This window comes from Hemibagrus wyckioides, linkage group LG22 (assembly GCF_019097595.1).
Source record: "Hemibagrus wyckioides isolate EC202008001 linkage group LG22, SWU_Hwy_1.0, whole genome shotgun sequence".
Classification (NCBI taxonomy): Eukaryota; Metazoa; Chordata; class Actinopteri; order Siluriformes; family Bagridae; genus Hemibagrus; species Hemibagrus wyckioides.
This window is the reverse complement of record NC_080731.1, coordinates 4,344,996-4,367,258: the sequence shown is the minus strand read 5'-3', so window position 1 is coordinate 4,367,258 and position 22,263 is coordinate 4,344,996.

The window sequence follows — 22,263 nt, the reverse complement described above, 5'->3', positions numbered from 1 at the left end:
AATAACATGTGACTGACAAGTAGAAAGCTAGACGAGAAACTAATAACACTCACGTCGCAATGCTGGCTTACAGATTTTACAAAGCTTTTCAGGCTTTATGTCCTACATGTGCGCAGAACAAAGATAATTCCCTGACTCTGTATAAAAAAATCAATAGAGATGACGGAGTGAAATAAATTAAGACTTACACATGTAATATACCACATTCGAGCATACACTGGAGATAACTTGAGCAGTGCAAGCCATTCTACTGTCAGCTTACTTGTGAAAATTATTGTACTGCTAATCAAACTGTTAATAATTACAATTAAGTGAAAAAAACTCTCTTAATTGTAAATTTTCCAAAAAAAAGAGAAAATGATGAATAGCAATACCACTAATTTTGCAGTTGACTGCCTTAGTATTATAATGCTTTCATTATTTTCATTTATTGTTTTACTTCTTCATTGTCAAATATACATATTTACCCTTTCTTATACAAATTATTAAAAAGAAAAACAGACACACATCCAGATACTTCGTTTAAAATGTCTGCAGAAATTGCATACTCAACATGTGCTTCCCTCAGACAGTATAACTCAACAATATGAGACATTCAGTAGCAGTGCAGCCTTGACTGAGAATCTAATCTGCTTTCCAAAAAAAAATAAATAAATAAACCCCACAAAGAAGAATGATATTAACACTGGCTAAAATAATGATGTAGGGTTTTAATTTCTTAAAACAGATGTAAGTTAAAATTAGTGCAATACTATCACAAAGACCTCCAAACCACTTCAAATCATGTTCGAGCATGGACAGATCTGTGCCTCGAGAGAAATAGAAAATCTGATCACTGATGATTTACGTTTACGATTAAAATGCCATCCTGAAACCAGTTAATTATGTAAACATTTAAATACTTTTGTTTGTTGATTCTGATGCTAATTTGTCCCTTGGTATGATTAACGTCAAGAAGAAGACATGAAGTTGTTCGACATGATATTAATGAAAAATCCAGCATAATACTATTAGAGATGCAAACATTGGACACGTAAGCAGAAAGCAATGCAGCTACAGTACATGACAGTTACAGCAGAGGCTTGGCTCAGCCAGTTAGTGATCTACGAGGTGACACGTGTGATGGTGTTGATTGCAGTATTAGCATGAAGCTTTGGAAGCTGATCTGTTTGAGCAGAGTGTACAGATGGTAGGGGTGATTAAGCTGGACAGTCTGAAGGACTTAGAGTCATGCAACAGCACTTAGGTAGAGATGTTGAGAGGGCCAAATCCCACTGGTATCTTTATCAGATATCAGGTATTCAGACAGCATTGTGGATAATGAAGTGAAAATTGAACATATAGAATTCATTACTAAATAAATAGACGGCACTGAAGAACATGTTCATTTTAAAAGATTTGTAAGCAAATTGTTCACTGGAGTTTTTTAATTATTTCTCTCAAACCTCATTACAACAGATCAGATATTACACTTACGGGGCAGCTGCTTGGTCACATTCAAGCATCCAAATCTAAGAAGCAAGTGAGGCGATAAAATCCTAGCGCTCAGACAATTTTCCAGGTCATAATGATGGTAAATGGCGAGCTGTGATCATCATCTAGCCTTCTACACAGCTGTAGAGTCTCATGGAAAAGCATCCTCTAGTAACCCATTAGACCAGCAGGCAAAGAGCTGAGACTCTTCTGATTGCCATCAATGGAGCTGTTTTTGTAAGTTCACCATTTCTTTTTCCAAACACTTAACAGTCACCATGGTGAAAGCACAGCCATAGGTAAAAAAAAAAAAAAAAGTACCCATGTAGTAGTGCGTTCCACGAAATGAAGGTACAGTTTGTACACACAAAGATTTTTTCCGCAAGTAAACACTACAACCCCTCTTAAGATGGCTTTTTATTCAGAATAATATTTTAATAGCACCATGGGAGTGCCTTCATTAGTGTTAAGAACTGCAGGATGTACACAAAAAAAGAATTGTTAAGACTTTCAAGGACTTCAGAGAAGAGAAGGCCTGCTGATTTCTGGGAAGTAACATTTCTGTGCTATTTTTATTCCTATAATTTTTTGGTAGTTTTGTTCGGGAAACAAAGTCCTTGAAATATTGATGCCAAGAAGAAACGTTTCCAGTTGGGATTTTTCTATTTGTTGTATAGATCAAGGTGTTTCAACTCGAATATTTGAAGAGCAAGCTCAAGATGACTGAAAGATGACAATATGGTCATGTTTTCATGCTAAACCATGCTTCATAGCTATAAATAAGACATCATTTTAAGTGGGTTTTTTTTTCTTTCTTCCATTGTAAGGCTTCTTGATAGAAGAACAGATGATGTGTAATTTGAAATTGATGTGGAGAGAATAGCATAGTTTTCTTCCCATTTGTCATTAACCATTGTTTTTTTTTCTAATAACCAGCCTTGTCTTCATCTCAAATAGGGTAATTTAAAAAATCTATAAAATTCTAAAACCATTCTCAGTGACGTGCTATTTCAACTAAATAATTATCAGCATGTGATTAGATAATGCAAAGTGGAGGATCTGCTACAGAAGCCATGATGTTTTATGGAGTCACTGTGCATTGCATCTGGACCATTTTGAAGACCCCTAGACTATGAAGGATACTTCAGGACTCATTCGAAGCTTCACTAAATGATAACTAGGGTCAATCATAACTTGGGGGATATAGTAGCTTAGTGGTTAAGGTGTTGGACTATTGATTAGAAGGCTGTGAGTTTGACTCCCAGGTCCACCAAGCTGCTGCTGGGCCCCTGAGGAAGGCTCTTAACTCTCACTTGGGTAAAATTAGACCAAATGTAAATAACTTTTACCAACCATCATTCAGAAGATCCATTTTAAATACATCAGCTATAAGCATTATAGCTAGCCACATTACCAATGTCTGTTAAACCCAGGACATAAATCTATAGCATTTCCACAGCAATGATTATAAATGCACCATGGTTAGCATCGACATCAACAGGTTACACAATTCAGACCTGGTATTAACATCTGTCTCAGGTGTTCAATTGAACAGTGTTAAATACAGAGTGAGTATAGTAATTTGTGTCCATCACCTTGTTCAAACTTAGTATTAAGATCCCATTCCTGTGATCCAGACTTGTTTGAGACTTGCCCTTGGATCCACATGTGACTGTATGCCATCCACAAGATCCCCCGGGATAGCCATTAACACCTGAACACTGCCTTACAGATGTTCTTACTGGTCACTTATCATGGATTTTAACTAGCCCTCTTTAACAAAAACAAACATTGACAATCAATGAGTTGTTGGCTGTGCTTGACCGTCTAACTGGGATTTCCTATCGGCCATGTTGAATTGTTTTCATTAGAGAAGGTGCCATCAATTCTAGTCCAGTAGGGCCAGAGTTAAGCAAAGTTTGTGGATATGCCCTTTTTTTTTTTTTTAACAGACACTGGATTTAACTCCATTGATTACCAGGATTAGTAAGTGCCTTAGAAAAGGTAATTCACCAAACAGTGTAAAACTCTGGCCCTCTAGGACTGGAACTAATAATTCCTGCATTACTTGGCGAATTATTTGATTTGCTTTGCTGAAAACCAAGGACCTGTTTCCATGCTAAGGCTAAATAATGTATGGACACACTATGATCTGTTTGTTTTCTTAGAAATACAGAACATCCTGAAAGCTTAGACCTGGGAAACAGCCCATCAGTAAACACTAGAAGTAGTACTAACCTGTAAACCTCACCACTGTCAAATTCATTAATTCTGTCTTTCTTCTTCCACTTTTCCTCATGGAGATCAACAGGTGGCAACAGGATGATAAGGTCAATTCAGACTTCTCTCACCCTGTCCTATCAGCTCTACCTGATGATGGTCCCAAGCCAACCATGCAATATTCTCTCTCCAGCAAGTCTGAGGTCTGCTGCAGGGTCTCTGTCAAGTGCCCGATACAACTCTAGCAGAAGTCTGACCAGGGGCCATTCTTGTCAGTTGCCCCCATCACCTGAACTGGATCTTCTCAATTCAGAAAAGCAGCAGCTCTACTCTGAAGTGCTCAGATTGTTGAGCTGTGGAAAAAAAATAATTTCTGCCATCGGTACTCTTGACCTAGACCTATGACATGCACTTGAATTTTTTGCTGCCGAGTGTGAAGCTGTGAGGCTGGAATGAAAATTAGAACTTTTGAGTCTATAGTTCTCTCCTGGAATAGAGTTGGATGGTCAGAAAGACTTTGCCCCTGGTAGAGGAGTTTAAATGTCTTGGGATATTATTACCAGAAAAACTGGATCAGATCCTTGGCTTAGTTACTGTACTAGTCTGTGTTGGTGAAGCAGAGGCTCAGTTTGTAGTCCAAGCATGCTGGTTAGTGGTCACTCTGCAGTATGTCACTATTTAGTATTGTTTTCATCCTAATTGGGGAATTTCTTTTTTACTTCACTCATGGTACAGCACCAATGAGTTCAGTGTTAAGGATCTGGCTCAAAGGTCTTAGCAGGGGGACTGTGACCTTTCAGGACCTTTCAGAAACTTAACCCATGAACCTTTACAGCTCCCTTGAAATCAATCAGAGCCAAAGAGCAGCTACAATAAACTAAACTCGAATAAAATGTGCCTGGTGGGGAAAAAAACAACAACTTATCAAGATTTGGGAGTAGTAAAGAAATTTGCATTTATCCACTTGTGCTAACACACAAACACAGGCATAGCATTCACAATTTATGGCTCCACCTTGTATGCTAATCGGCACAATGTCAGTTTTATGATCATCTGCTGCTTTCATCCTTGACTGTAATGTGTGATTGAAACCCATCAGTGTTGTAAGATTGCACCTCTACTCAGTGATGATTTATTTAATCTCCACACTTTCTCTACGTGATAAACACATTCAGCTCAAATTCCCTTCATGCAACTTTCCTCCCATGATTAATCAACATAATCTAGTTTTTTTCTTTTTTTTTTGGTGTCATTTAGCAGGTCATGTGACTCACTACAACCAGCAACTGAAAGTTCAAAACGTGTTTGAAGCTGTAAATAATTGGAATCTTAATAGCATGCATTAGTGATCCATAACATGCATTAGTGATTGTTGTGCCAAAGTCTTTCCAATTAGCAAACAAGCATCATGCAATGTTGTTGAGGCGTTCAGACACATTGTACCAATATTGGTTATGTGTGTGTGCGTGTGTGTTGTATCTGGGTTGTGATTAATTGAATCTATTTACATTCATCATTTTGCAAACTTTTGGAAATGTTAGCCATTAGTAAACAAAAGAGTGGGCTGTGCTTTTTCCTCTCTGGGAAAATAGTAAATTGTGAATTATTTGAAGCATTATATAGACACAGATAGTGTATAAATAGTGACATTGTACGGTAAAATATATGTATTCTTTGCACACAAACTCAGACAGTTTCCCAATCCCAGACTTATAGACTCTGAGAGTCGGATTGAACAGCACTGGATTTGTGGCGACAACTAGGATTACTTTGTCCTCCATCTTGCTTAACATCAATGCATATGACTGAAGCCCTGACCTTTCCCTACTGGATGATGAAGAGTCACATTGTAGAGCGCTCTGTCAGCAGTTGGCAAAATAAGAATTCGTACACATTTCCATCCACAATCTATTTTCATTGAATACTACAATTTCTGCCCTATAAATATAAGTGAGCCAAGAATCCGATCCAAGCACAAAACTGAGCAGTTAAGGGTTAAACACCGTGCTCAACAAGCCAACAGTTGGCTCTAAATCCTGGGATTTGAACTCACACCCTTTCAGTCACAAGCACAGAAGCTTAACTGCTGAGCTGCAACTGGTGAGGATATTTACACCCCGTCACGTTGCGAATTCTCACTCTGCTGCTGTAAACCATCTGTGCGCATCACACGCACAGAGCTTCAACACACCCTTGCACAATTTATTTCTTCTAAAAAGATCTTTTTCCTCGAGCTTTGGTGCTGACACGACTGCCAAAGGGTCTGACTTACAAAAGACTTGCAAGCAATGCAGATAGTAAAATAGAAAACAAAGAGTCTTCCTGGAGATTTTTTCCTTCTTGTCAGCAAAACGGTGCATTGAGTGTAATTTAGGAGCGCTTTGTTTAGATAGTAATGTTTTAAAGAACGTTCATCAGCTAAAAAAAAAAAAAAAACCTTTTGTATATATTTAGCATTTTGTTCAGCATTGATATCGAAAAGCCGGATGTGGGTGGTGGACTCGAGAGATAATGCTGGCTGGAGTTGTGTTAGAAGATGAGGATTCCCATCTAGAGCCAGATTCTATTGATGGTGCACCATCTGTTGTTGATTAAAACACCTTTACCTCTTTCAGCCAACACTGATTTATATATCCTGGCCATATGGTGAGGATTCCTCAGGTTATTTACACTCTGTACATGGGTTCATTACGTCTAATATGACCCTGACACTCAGGGGGGAAAAATGGGCCAACGTTTGTTTTGGCATAAATGTGGTGTCAAAACAAAGATCCCATTACATGTCATCACATCTATCACAGCTTCCTGACAACTTGTCTATCATCCGTGGAAGTTCATTAAAGCTGAAGACGCATGGATTTCTTCAAATTTACCCCAAAGATCATTATTTGGTAAATAAAAAAATCTCACAGGAAAGCTGTGATGTATTATATGTTGGATGTAGCTGTCATAGGAAATAATCAATGACAGGATGATGTGATGCAGACTTCCTGTTACCACTCTGATGCTGATTTTTTCCTTTCACCAAAGATTTCCAGATATCCAGTGAAATTTGAATCATGAACACAATGCATGTTTGGCTCATGAAACCTGTGTGCATGACCAAGTCTTAACCTTCTGGCAGAGGCAATCAGGTTTTGAGGTGGATTATCCTGGTACTTCACAGAAACCACTAGACCAAGTCCCAAAGCATCACCATACCCACACAATATATGATACAATAAATCTGGGGGCATGGTGGCTTAGCAACGATGTTTGCAAAACCTCTGGGGTTAAGGTTTGTTGACTGCCTTTGCCCTGTGTCTGTGGACTTTCAGAGGGTTCCTCCAGGTATTCCCAGTCCAAAGACATGTGTTGTATCCTGAATGGCATCTCTAAATTATCTGTTGCATTTGAGTGTGTTTGCCAAGAAAGTGTGCCCTGTAGTGGGTTAGCATCCTGGCCAGGGTGTTCCCCATCTTGTGTCTTGAGTCCCCTGGGTTAGACTCCAGGTTCCCTTTGGTAGAGAAAATGGATGGATGGATAATAAATTCTAATAAGAATCATTTTTGTTTGGATGAAAATTTGTCATTTCAGCCTAAACTTTAAGGGATTAAAGTTAGCTGTGCCCCCAGGGTGAGGGGGATTTTATTCTTTCTCTCCCGTCAATCACAGTGACACTAGCCGATTGTAGGTATCTGTAAGCTCATGTATGTGAAAGGGGGCAGAGTGTGTTATACTACCCCATGATGCAGCCTGAGCAGTACTTTGCAAAGATGCATTCAGCTGAAAGAAAGAAAATGTCAGCCTTATCCCCTCCCTAACTGGTAGCTGTCTGGAGGGTGGGGAATGGGACGACAAATACCGGAAAAAATCTGGAGTGGGTGGGTTTGATACACAAAATCTGTTCAAAGAGCATATTAATTTTTAAAACGATGCCCTACCCAGAGAGTGTTTGAACCTTTATTAGCAGAACACTCTCCTGATTTACAGTAGGAAGAACAGATGATATAAAGGAAAGCTGCAAAAATGTCTTACAAAGACTCAACAGGCTTTCAGAGCTCAGAGCCATATTGCAGGACTGGTGAGAACGCGATTACCGGTGAGGTGAGGTGAGAAAATACACGGTTTTATGGTGGCAGATGATGGAACGTTCCAGAAAGTTCTCACTTTCAAAAAGTCTCTTAGATGAGCAGTTTTATTCTTCTGTCAGTTTTTAGATTTGTGGATACATACTAGAAAGACAAAATGCACACACACAAGATTAGAGACAAAAACAAAGTAAAGCACAAATGTGTTTCCATCTGTTAAGAAGTCGAGCAGTGAATTAGATCTAAGTAGAGACTGTGCCTGGCAAATATTTCTGTTTGAATTCTTGGCTGTCACACTATGTTGTGAAAACTGCAAGACTAAAAATATTGTAAAAATTTGGCATGGTCAAATGCCTGGAAATAGAATCTGGTCAACATATGTGGGGTAATACACATTTCAAACTATTGTTCCATTAATAATTAGTGTATTGGAGTGGTTTGCTGTATTGAAGCCAGTGCATTTGCAGTACATCTCAAAATCTTTTTCAAAAGCACATGATGGCCAAACCAAACAATTTGGCTTTTCATTACCGTTGACTGGTCCCATACTTTCTTTTAATGGGAATTCCATATTCAAGCTTTTAACAAAGCTTTAACTAACCAAACATGACCAACAAACCAAGCATATTAAAAAAAGAAGCTCCAAGACTCCCAGCAACTAGAGGTCAGACAGACCCAGGATCCTTCTTTCCTAACAAAAGAAAACAACATACAAATCACAACTAAAAGAAAACTAGCCAATCAGATACTAGATTTGTTTTGATGGTAGATTCCCCATGGACAATAGCATATGCTAACTGGAGCACTTATATAACTTATACACAGGTGCTTCCAATTACAGCATTGTTTGCATAGAAGACACTTACACACCACCTGGGGGAGACATATTGACCAAACACATCACTAGGTTAGAGTTAGGGTTAGGGCGTGCCATTGGGAAATAGGACAAGAACCACCTGAAGACAAAATAAATGTTAAGTTGTATGTCATAGGGAATAAATGACAAATATAGTGTTCAAACAAAGCACCAGATTTATCATGGTTGATCCAGGGTTGCCTTTTATTCGGCAAAATCATGTCATGCGAGCCACTGCCCTGGTAGAGCATGACAAATTTTCAGTCATTTAAACCCAAGTTGTCAGATTTGTTTTGTTTTGTCTCTGTTTGGTATCCAGACCTACATAGTTTATTGCAAAATAGCCCTGAAACGCTTCACTCTGTCAAAATGCCACTTCACACATTCTGCATTTCCATAAATCTGCAACACTTTCAATATCCAAATTCATTCTCTCCACTCCAGCAGAGCAGAAAAACATGCAGGTGTCACAGTCTGATTGACTTGTAGTCTGGCAATTTAACCTACCTGCAAATTGCTCAGATATTTAAGCAAGTGTTGCTAGCTTTTTCTGACTGCCAGCTGCCATAGACTCACTTGCTATTTCCTTGACATTCCCTTAAACAATCTCTGCAGGTGACAGGTGATTGATTTGCTATGCCATTATGAAACGTTAATTCCAGAACTGTTGTCAATTTACTATAAATCTAAATCCAAATATTAGGAATTGAGGAAGACGATTCCGGTGTTGGGAAGTGATGCCGATTTCAATGTTGGGAACTGATGAAGCCAGTTTCAACGATGAAGCCAATTCCTACGATGGAAACTGATCAAGCTGACTCCAAATTTGGGAACTGATGAAGCTGATTCCAATGGTGGAAACTGATGAAACCAATTCCATGTTAGGAAGTGATGAAGCTGATTCCAAGATAAATCATTTCTACATGGTCTCTTCCATTTATCATCTTCAGCTACTTCTACATCCTGGTTAGGAATACAGGTATACACCTTGTATATGATGCCATAATAGTACAGTACAGGAGAGCTTGAGAGATGGGAGGAAACCTGAGAACCTAGAGGAAACCCACATGGAGACACATAGGAAAAGATCTGGATATACACAGTAACCTCAGGGTCAAACCATCTACCATTCTCTTGTGCACTATTTTCTATTCCTGCCTCTTGTCAGCTCATGCTTGGCCTTACACTGTGCACCATCTGAGCACTGCAGCTACCCCAGAATGCAACTGCATGACTTGTTTTCAACCCCTCAGGTTCTCATGCATCACTTGTACTTTGTCCAATAACTTTCTCAAAAAACTAACATTCTCCAAACATCACAAATCCAAAAACTTAAAAAAAACAACAACTTTCATACCCTGCTCTGTACCACATTTCCTTGTGAGCCTCTGGTATGGCTCGACTTGATGCACCATCCATGAAGATGGTAAAAATACATCAAGACTTTTCATTGTCCTGCACCCAGGTGGTGAAATGAATGTGTCCTGGCTGTCCAAACAGCTGAGTCACTGGCTGTCTTGAAATGAAGACTAATTACCCACTGCTTCATTAAACATTTAAATGAGCACTCTTGACTTGTAGCATTTTGTTGCTGTACTACCTTGATGCAATAAGTCCGCTAAAAAATGGATTTAGACTAGTAAAGTGTGTAGACCCTGACTTGTTTGAACTAGCATGTATATATGGTTTTGATGAAGACTATATTATCTGCCAAATGATGCAAAAGTCTTTGTTTGAAATCAAACCTGAGTATAGGTTAAATTAAATTTGGGCTAAATTGCTAGCGAGAGAATATTCCTTAGATGCTTTAGCCTGGATAATGTTTGTGTGATGGTTTGAGCCATTTGTCAAACAGCAACCCTGGTCTTATTCAAAATTCAGTCAAATCTGAATCAATGGATGGAACCAACTCTAAGGTTTTCAATTTGTTTTTAGTAGAGAACAAGAGACTCATTTGGTAGTGACTCCAAAAATCTTGTATTCGACTCTTGCTCGATTCCTTGAATAAGATTTGTGTCTCCTCGCTCTACTTGCAGTAGATCTGTCTTGGAAGCATGAATGCCCTGACAACGGGCACCTTGGCGGAGGACCGTGTTTTATCTGTATGCAGTGTTAACGTGCACTCTACTGAGGATTTGGGGCAGCCAATGGTAAACGACTGAGCGCACACAGGCCCCCTGAAGAACAGCTTTCCAGGCATCTTTCCAGGTGTGATGTGTGACAGTGCCTTCCCAGGGACCCTTGGAGCAAGTGTGGACTAATGATTAATGATGCTTAGATTATCGAACAGCTGCCAATCTGCTAGCCCTCAAAAAAGCATAAAGCTGAAGGATTTACGCCTCCACAAAGGGAGTGTGGGACTTTTTATAGATGCAGCGGCAAGCTGATTAGGGACCAGGAGATGCATAAATCATAGTTTGGCGATGAGTCGATGGCACTGATTCATTCATTTATCTCAGAGATCTAACTGTGTATCATTAAACAAGGGAGGCCTGCTTGCTTGCTTACATACAAATGCACACACACACACACACACACACACACACATATATATATATATATATATATATATATATATATATATATGTATATACACATTCATGGCAGCACAGTGGAGGAAAGCAAAATGATGTGGAATAGTGCCAGAAGGGTGCGAAACGGGAAGTGTTGGGTACTGACGCTGATGCTTTAAATACACTGCAAACAGGAAGGTGTGAATGTGCAATTAAAAGGTGATGCTACCGCTCATACATAGCTTCCACACTTCACTGAATCTACATCACTCACTCTCTCTCTCTCTGTCTCTCTCTCTCACACACACACACATACGTACACACACACACACACACACACAATCAGGGCAGCTAGTCTTCGGTGTTATATTTATTCATCATTCTTTGCCCTTAGAGATAGAGTCCATGCAACTTCACTGAGACTATGAAAAATAAATCTGAATTAAAGTGCAGTTAAAGCAGTTTGTGTGTGTGTGTGTGTGAACGTGATGACATGACCCTCGGAGGCTAATTAAAATAGAGAAGCAGCATAATGCTGCAGCTCCAGTGGCTTTGAGCGGCACAGCTGGTACCATGGAGGACCTGAGAGAGCCGAGAATCAATTCAGAGAGTCTGGAGGGAAGTTCACACGAAAACAAGACCCCCCCACACACACACACACACATTCAGTCAAACAGACGTGTAGAAAGTGAGTTCAGACCAAAGGTCACTGAAGAGCAAGGTCACAAGCTCTCACGCACACCAGTACACCCACACAACCGGATAAATCCATGCGTAAGGAACACGGACGTATTAATACACAAACACACACACACACACACTGAGTCATAATTGGCCAACTGGCATTTTTCCTTCCAGGTGATTTTCTTTTCTCTCTCTCTCTCTCTCTCTCTCTCTCTCTCTCTTATCATTTTGGAAAAATACATTAGTAAGGAACATATCTTCACATGCACGTCCGTCTTCACACATCCACTTCTGGGCAATTGCCATATTTTCTTGGATGCTGTAAAAAATTTGCATAACACTGGGTTGCTAACATGCAAATAATAAGACTGTGCTACGTGCAGCAGCACAAAGAAAAGTTAAGTCAAAGCTAAACAAATCTTTAATGTGCTGCTCAGTCTTATGTGATGCTTGCCTGAATGCCTGGAAAACCAAGGCTGAAAAGTGACTAGCATCATTTCACTTGAAAAGTATGATGAGCTAGCTCGTAATAAGTGAGTACTTGAACCCTGTCAGCATTTTCTCTGTGAGCTGTGCCTAATTTTGTCACAGGTAAAAATGTTATTTGAGTATGATTAGCATCTGTTGTTCAGCGAAGTCTTATGTTAGCATAAAAGTTACATTTCTGACTACTTGTATTCAGGATCCTGTCTAGGATCTTTTAATACAGCTCGTGAGTATGGTTCCTGCCAACTGCCAGACACAAGCTGTTAGCTCACGTGCACAGCAGATGAGATAAGCAGGAATATTTTCTTTACCTTGGTCTTTACCTAATGTCTGCGCTGCTTGGATTGAATTTTTTTACACTCTTATTCTTTGTCATATCTAGTGAATAGAACATTAAAGAAAGCCATCATTTAGACCCAGAACATTTCTATTCTTGTTGCTTCGTCCGGCTGGACACCATCTGCGGGTGTAACAGTGTTGTATTTCTCTGCCTTCTGCTGTAGTGCAGTGATGTATGGATGTACACTGATGCATGCATTTCAGCCGTTGTTCTAATATATGGTCTGGCTAGACTGGCTGCCCTTGGTGTGTATGTGTGTGTTGTGAATAATGTATGTGTAAGACTTGTAGAATCTGCTACTGCATGGTTTATTTAACTCTCTCATGAGGCATTTCTTTCTCCTCATCCATGCTCAGCATGAACTCAATGCCTGTTGGTTTTCCATGTCCAAACCGGGGATGATTAAAGAGGGATTTTTGTCTCCTTTGTACTTTTTTTTTTTTTTTTGCATTATGACAAGCATTAAATTAGCATGTTACAACTACAAATTAGCCTCTAAATGAGTGAGACTGGCCTCCACTGAAAAAAAGGAAAGAAGTCATTACCCTGTGGTTAGGCTACTATGTAGTTAGCAGCAATAAATGATTTGAACTGAACCCTTTAATTGGATTGAACCCTTTTAAAATTCCCACTTTGCCCATTTTCGGTCCCTGTTTATAGTCCAATCGTGGATGATACATATCCTGTCTTATAAAAGCGAATACTTAAACATATTTAGTAATATGCAGGAAGACAAAGTGGCACAATAAAGAGACGTACCATGGGGGAAATAAAAATATGACAAATGACAGTGAGAGCAAAAATGGTAGTTGTTGGGGACATTTATTTATTTTGCAGTCTTGGTCTGGGGTCTGTTTAGATCAATACAAAGTCACATTTCCTTCTTCTTGGGCATGGTCTGTTCCAGGATGGCTCCGCCCACATCCGGAGATACATACGCTATGTGCATTCAAAGTGCATATGCAGTGCACCCTCAGTGCCAGACCCAAGATTAGATAAAATGTGTCAGGATGGAGACTTGAGTGCAAAACTGTTCATATCAATTGTAGTCCCAAGCCATCTTTTAGTAAGTGGTGCAATCCACTGAAATCCCATGTATCTCCTGGCTGTCCATGTGGCTTCATCCTTAGCAGCAGCGTGCATATCCAAGTGATGAGATGTCTGACCAAGGCATCGGGATGGATCAGGCAGGCCAGGAGAGCAGAAGGGGTCAGGATCACTGGGAAGAGAGAGAGAGAGAGAGAGAGAGAAACAGAGAGAGACAGAGAGAGAGACAAACAGAGAGAGACAGAGAGAGAGGAGAAAGCAGCCAAATGAATAACAACCTTCCTAGTCACCTGATCTCAACTCACTTGAACAGCTACAGTACAATTTGATGCAGTGTCTCAGACATTGCTCTCTTTCACCATCATCTAAACACCAAATGAGAGACAGAGTGTGTTTATCTCTCCAGAACTGTTCAAGATACTTGTGAAATCTGAATGTGAATACTGTCATGGTGGCCCAACACCTTTCTTCAGATCTTCAGTGTACACTATTGGAAAAACATACCACATTGTGCTCTGTTTACCAAGCTTGCAATAAGAACGAACAAAACCTGCCCACTTTTTGTATTCAATTCTACAAAAGTCTTTTTTTTTTTTTTGTTTGCGTTTATGACAGAACCAATGGAAGTTTGGTTAGCAGTTGATGCTGAGTGGAATTCTAACCAAGCTGAGTCATTTCTTAGTAATTTACCAACATATCCCTGACAACTGTGTCTAGTTTCTATAGTCATTGCATTTCCATTTACATGCCTATAAGACTATAAAGCTATATATTTTTTGCCGGTTAAATTGAGAGACACATTAGCTAGCTTCCATGTTTTGTTCATATTTCCCAGTTGCCTAGCAACAGTTTTCTTGTCATGAACAGACAATTTCTTTTCATGACAGAAAATTTGCATGTTCACATTCACCATATGAAAAGCAGAATTCCGTATTGTATGTGCTCTAACCAGACTTTATTGTAATACAGTGTAGTTTGACACACTCATGAGCTCATGAAATCTCATCTCAATGAGCACAAGGTTGGCGAAAAAAAAAGTCTTTTCAGATACTACTGAGACACCAGCCAAGTTTTAGTACATTTTTTGAGGGTTTTTATAATAACATAAAGATTTTTATAAGGGATAATTTAACTTCAACAGCTTATATTTCCATGATAATGACAGCTGGAAAGACACGTAGCTATAGGACATGACAGCTGATCCTTCATTCTTTCACTCCTGACTAAAATTCAACCAACTTTGTACTGTGGCGGTGATGCCAAGTGATGCAACTGGAGCTCAAACCTGAATCACAGCTTTGGGCTGCACCTTTACAAGGACTCAAATCCTGAGATCTTATTTTTGGATTTCACATGAATGACAGCCTGATGTTGGAGAGATCCTGTCTGACCATTGCAGTTTGAGATGCTTCACTATCCTACAAATATTTCTCCATTTAGGTAGTACAGCTCTGGGCATTGGATTGGATCCATGGATAATTTTTTTTTTAAAAGTGTGTAAAATTGCAAGAAGTATTCCATCTGGCGCTAATTAGCTATATAACAAAATTGGGTTCCAGAAAGTTCCCCACCTTTCTTTGTTCAGTTTAAGTTGAAACAAAAACAATAATTAGTTTGTGCGCCTCAGACAAAAAGCTGCCAAATGCTTTGAGCCGAAAGTGCAAAGCAAAACAACACAAGCTGTATTTTTCTCACATCTCTGCACTTTAATAGATCAAATCTGGCCATTGTTTAAAAGCTGACCTCATTATTTAGCCGGATAATTATTAATTATTCGGCAGATGAAAACAAGGACTTAGGAAAGAAACAAAAATTTGGTATTTGGTCATATAGTTTGCATTAATTTTGTTCATTATTTATACATTTAGTTACACTGCTCACAAGGATCGTGAGCTATATTTGCTGCATTTGTTCACTAGCTCAAGTTTTGAAATGCTACCACATACACTTCTAAACAAAAAAAGAACAGTTCTATCAAATATACCGAATAGTCCAGTCCGCTTTTGATGTTCTGTGTCAAATGCTAGATGATGAATATCATGCATGTCTACACTGAATGCCTTATTTTGTATTCATCAAACTGAAAAATGGCCTTCAGGGTCTTGCTTTTTTTCCATTAATATTTGGTAAATGATGGCAAATTCTTTGTGAACACAAACCCTGATTAGAACCATTGAGAATAGGTAACAGTTACAGCATGCTACCTCATCAGAGACCACATGACCACTTCTCATTACAAAACCACCAAAACAACAACAACAACAACAACAAAAGTAGCCATCAGTAATCAGTTACAGGTCAGATGTGCCACGTTTAGATACTTTACATGGTTACATCTGTGGAATACAGAACAGAACATTGATATATTGATTACAAATCATTATACTGAAAGGTACTCTTGGCTCTCATTGGGCTGTAAACTAAATGGATATACACGTACACACAGAGACTTGACATCAGGTTTGACATCGCATAAACAGATCAATATATGAGTATTTGTTAATATGGTGATGTTTATACAGCATTTATTTAAGGAGTCTCTAGTATCAGTGCTTAACAGCTAGAGAGAAAGCTGTAACTTTGTATGTCACCGCTCCTATCAGGTGTTTATAGAGTCACAATTACATAAATGCAGTAACTACATGTATTTTACCATCTTGACTTTAAGAGAAAGATAAAAGGGAATGACTGTTAGCTGCTATAAGCCACATCGTAATAGAAACCTGTATTACAGAGCTTCCACAATATTCAATGTAATTACTGTATATATTCATATGGTTAAGGCTCTGGGTTGTTGATCAGAAGGTCAGGGTTCAAGCCTCAGCACCACCAAGCTGCCACTATTGGGCCCTTAACCGTCTCAGCTCTAGGGCTGTTGTTGTGTCATGACTAACCCTGTGCTCTGAAGCTCAGATATGTGAAGAAAAGCAAAGAATTTTCACTGTGCTGTAATAAAAATGTGACAAGGTTTTTTTTTTATATATAGTATATATATGTACTGTGTAACTATAAGTGGATAAAAAATGCCAGATAAAGTCTTGTTCATTATTCCATTTTAACATGAACTTTGTTGGCTGTGATGTATAATAAGAACAAAAAAACACATTTAGACATCCTGTTATAGGAAAATAATCATCTCTGGGGGCTTCACAACAGGTCGCATAACAGCACCCCATTGTTAATCATGTTTATCTAAGAACACATCCTGAAGTTTTGATTCCCGAGCTAATAAAACTCCATAAGCCAATACTGTGGGACTGTTTAAAAAAACAACAACCAACCTGAAACTTTATACTGCTATCTTCATTTCTAATGAACTTAATAAGACAACATTAAAATGGCATTTTTTCTACAGGGATTGTGTTTGTCTCATTGTGATCTGAAAGTAACAAGGTCAAAAACAACGGGTGTTTGTGAATCTGTTTGAAAAAAAAAAAATGTAATTATAGTATCTGTTACATTTCCTGCATCTCTTATTTACACTCCCACCTGTGCACGCACACCTGCTAGCAAGAACATCCCCAAGCAATCTACGTAGTGCTAATAACTTTGCTATTGCTATCAAATATTGTGAAAAATGTGAACAGGACAGCGAGCCTAAAATGGTCACTGTGCTGCTTGGTTTGTATCACTTTAGTTATAGCTTAAATGTAGAGGCTAATTTCTGTGTGCTAAACTTTTAAATGTGCACCTTGCAGGTTTACTTTTGCTAAAGTTAAGTCAACTGTTATATTGCTTTTTATATAACACAGAGAGAAGCACAGAGTCAGGGATACAGGGATAATTTATGCTTTTTTATTTAAAACAAAGTGAAAACAAACAAAAGACATCGCTCGGCAGAAGCTGGGCAGACAGGCAGCAAGGCAGACCCCAGGAGCATGGCTTAGGCTCAGCAGGTTGGAGAGCGCTGTCCTCCTCATGGCGTAGTCTCAGTAAAAAAGAAGCAGAGGGAGAGCTTTCCATTATGCATCCCCCTACTGCTGAGCCTGGCTTCCTTCAGGCTGCTTCTCCCGGAGGATTTTGGTGCGCTTTTAGCTGCCCTGCCTTGCAGCCGCACTCAGTGGTGCTGGCCGTGGTGCTGAAATGCTGCTGTCCCTTCAGCACCACTGTTTTAATGGGACAAGGAGGGGTTTTGTGTGCCTTAAGTACAGAGGTGTGTGCGCTGCTGTCACTATATATAATAATACAGAAGTATAGTTATAATATCCTTAGCGGTGTTTTAAAGCTTTGCAAGGCTTTCTATACAATCATGTGCAACAGTTTTTGCAACAGTTTTTGTAAGAATCACATCTGTCATACAGTGCAATTGCGCCAGTGGAGTAAGCCGAGTTATACACATATGAACAAAATTGTTGGTACCCTTCCAGAAAAAAGAAAGAAAGTAAAGAAAGAAAAACCCACAATTGTAACTGAAATAACTTGAAACTGACAAAAGTAATAATAAGTAAATTGACTAATGAAAATCAGACATCGCTTTTGAATTGTGGTTCAATACAAGCATTTAAAAAAAAAAAACTAATGAAACTGACCTGGACAAAAATGATGGTACCCTTAACTTAATATTTTATTTTATTACAACCTTTTGAGGCAATCACTGCAATCAAGTGATTTCTGTACCTCTCAGTGATACTTCTTCACCTGTCCACTGTTTTGGTCCACTCCTCATGAGCAAACTGCTTCAGCTGTCTCAGGTTTGAAGGGGGCCTTCTCCAGACCACTGTCACGGGCTCGCCTACCTCAACCGCACCCCCACGCTCACAGTCACCTGACTTTTAAATCAGCACCACCTGCACTCAGTTTCCTCAGCCTATTTAAAGCACTCATACTGAGGGCAGTGGCGAGTATTAAGTCTATTTATGTATTTGTGCCATAAGTGCCGTATCTGTTTATGCTGCTTGAGTTTCTGAGTTTCCATTTTGCCTGCCTACCTGTTTGCCTGCACCTGTGTTAATAAAACCGGCTTTTGAATTGTCTCTCTGCCTCTGAGTCGGACTGTTACAACCACATGCTTCAGCTCTTTCCACAGATGTTCAATAGGATTTAGATCAAGGCTCATAGAAAGCCAATTCAGAATAGTCTAATGTTTTGGACTATTCAAGTTATTTCATTGACCACTGTGGGTTTTTCTTTCTTTAATAGAAGAGTACCAACAATTTTGTCTACATGTGTAGATTCCCTAAAGCACAAATAGCTAAAAAAAATATTTGCGATATAGCTCACTGCTGGATTGTTATGGAGTTGCCATACTGACACCCAGATTTTCTAAATGGATTTTGGTATCATAACATTCTGTACATCTTACATCCCAAAGTTTAAATGTTCAGCATGTATTCAAAAGATTCCCCTGGCTGTATTATTCCAAATATAATAGTCTTGCAATATACTAAAACATGCTATCTTTAATGATATTAGAAACATCTTACAATGCTGATAAAATAGTATTTAGGGAATGTTTATGTTAACGTTTGCAATGTTCAAGCCCCTGAGATGAATTTTAATCCTCAACTCAGGTTACTGTGTGTCTGAGTTGGATTGTGAATGATACTCTGTGTTGAACTGGTCTTGTCCAGGATGTTTTCCTGCCTTACGGCAAAGTGTGATATTGGCTCGTGAACCAGTTAAAGTCTGGCACATGAAATGTTCCTCGTGGACCTGTGCTTGAGGATGGCTGTAATACACTGGTAGTCATTTCACAGCATGTGTGGGAGTGTGATATTAGTGTGTGTCTGTGTGTTAGTGTACACTTTGCCCTTGCGCTGGTGTGCGTAGGTGTGTTTGGGATTTCAGACGGTGTGTCTTTGTTTGTTCATACGCAAAATAACAATGAGATCACAAGTGAAGTGTGAGTAGCTCTGGGGTCATACCGCTGCTGTGTGTGTGTATGTGTGTGTGTGTGTGTGTGTGTGTGTGTGAGTATGATGGCGATAATCCTCAAGGACAAGAAATTATGCTTTACTTATTGTGCTTCCAACTGTGAGTCGACAGGCAGATATGAATGTCTGACACACACACACACAAACACACACGCAGAATCATTTAGCCTGTAGTGAAAGAATTCACACTGAACTTTTTTTTTTTCAAAAACAAAGAGCTTAATATGAATAAATATCTCTGCTGGGGAAAAAAGCTGCAAGAGAACAGACACAGTCACCTCTGAACTTCCTCTGAGTGTGAGGAACCATTAAAAGTTCCTGATTAGATAAGTTCAAAGCTCTATTTTGAAAATAAAGGATATAACTTGGTGCCACATTATTCAGAGATTTAAAACCAAATAATAAAATCGAATTGAACTTTATTCTGTGCTTGAATTACCGCCAGTGATGGGAAGCCAAGACAGATAGATGTGGTCTCTCTCTCTTTTATTTTTTGTTGCTGCTGGTCAGGTACCTGAACCTAAACCAGTTGGAGACGGGACAGGGTTAACTCCAATATAGTAGAAATTGCAGTAATCAGTTTGAGAAGAAATAAAATTGTGAATAAGAGTCATTCTACAATCATTAAATGACATGATAAGTTTTAATTAGTTTAAATCGTCCTCAATTTGTCAGCAATAGACCTTGTGGAGGCTGGGTGAACAAATATAATGACTTCTGTCTTGTCATTATTTAACTGGAGAAAGTTTTCACACAGACAGCATTTAATATTTGGAATACTGTCAAGGAGATTCTGCAGAAAGCCACAGAAAGCTTTCACTGAAGATACAGCTGTGTGTCATCAATATAAAAACAGTAGGAAATGTTGTATTTAAAAAAAAAACAGTCCCAAGGGAAAGCATGTACAAGAGAACAACATAGGGCCTTGAGGTACACCACTGGTAATTGCTGCTGAGGAAGATAAGAAATTACCAATCTTTACAGAAAATTTCCTGTCTTTGATGTAGGAAGCAAACCACTTTAGAACAAATGGATGGCTTAAATGGATGAAATTCCACAAGCAAGACAAGACACAGTCTGTTAACATGTCATAGTTGAGTTCAATGTAATCATACATACACAATAGGATGAGTGGTTGTCATGGGGATGTGGAAGCTTAGTGGTTAAGATTGGAAGGTTTGAGTCCCAGGGCCACCAAGCTGCCACTGCTGGGCCCCTGAGCAAGGCCCATAACCTTTAATTTCTCTGTTGTATAAAAATTTAGAAATAAAATTGTAAGTTGCTCTGGATAAGGGTGTCTGCCAAATGCCAGAAATGTAAATGTTTGTGTACACCTGAATATATGGGTGTTTACCAAACTGTTGCCACATAGCCAGAAGCACACCGGGGGTTTCTTTGTATACTGTAGCATTACAATTTCCCCTCACCGGAATTATAGGCTCAAACCTGCTCCAGCGTGACAATGCACATAGCTAAGTTTGATGCAGAACCCTACGGAACCATTGGGATGAATTGAAATGCTGACTGTGCCAATGCCTCCTTACCCAACATCAGTTCCTGACCTCACTAATGCTCTTGTGGCTGAATAGGCAAATCGTGGCATTCACACTTCAAAATCTAGTGCAAATTCTTCACAGAAGAGTAAGGGTTAATAATAAAGCAGAAAAGGGGGATTAAATCTATAATGGAATATGATGGAATATAAAGACCTCAGTAGATGGAGGAAGATTTTTTTCTACACAGTACAAATTGTCCTTTTAATGTAATAGATTTTGTGAAGCATACTTAATGACTCAATGAATTAAGAACCCGCTGCCTGAGAGAAACACCTAACACAGTTTCCAAACTCTTCATATGATTAATTTCAAACATCAGGCCAAAAGCTATCTGACTTCACATCGCTCTGAAAAAGAGTACTCCAGGCAGCTTATGATGGGATTCCCAGGTTAAATGTTTGCTGCCAAGCCCTGAAGGACATCAGCAGTGTCACCCATGCACCTTGGATTTAATCATGTTCTTTCCCTCCAGGTGTGTTGCAGAAATCATGGAGGGAAGTTCCCAGGATACAGGGCTTATGAGTGTGTTTGCTCCACAAACTACCTGTCAGCCATGGTGCATCCCCATTACACCATGCCCCATTGTCCTCAGACAAATGGCTGTAATCCTCCTGAATAAATAAAGTGACAGAAAACCAAGAGACAGAGACAGAGAGAGAGAGAGGGAGAGAGAGAGAGAGAGAGAGAGAGAAAAGCACACATCTGCTTGACAAATCCGATGCATCTGCAAGCCACCAGATGAGGAGTAAATGGAGTAGACGGGGCACCAGGGATCATTGGTGAAACAGGCCTGCAAAAAATCAACATGCTTCATTATCTAAATTATTTAAATAACTTCCACCCCTCTTTCGCTGCCATTTTGATGAGGGCTGTGTAAATAGCTAGATCTGGGGAGAGCTAGTTTTATTTAATGCACCATAGTCATTAAGTCTAATTCAAATAGTTATATTCTGGTGATGAGTTTAGGCAGATCCAAGAAGCATGGCCTCCAGTTGCAGTCTTTGGATGAAAAAAAAAAATTGCAAAGCGTTCTCCCAAAAAAAATTAAGAAAAAAGGGAAAGAGAAAATGAAGCAGATGGAAAAGAAAAGCAGAAATTAACGACAATCTATAATGGTAAGCAGCTTTCAGCCAGCTGGGGGTGTT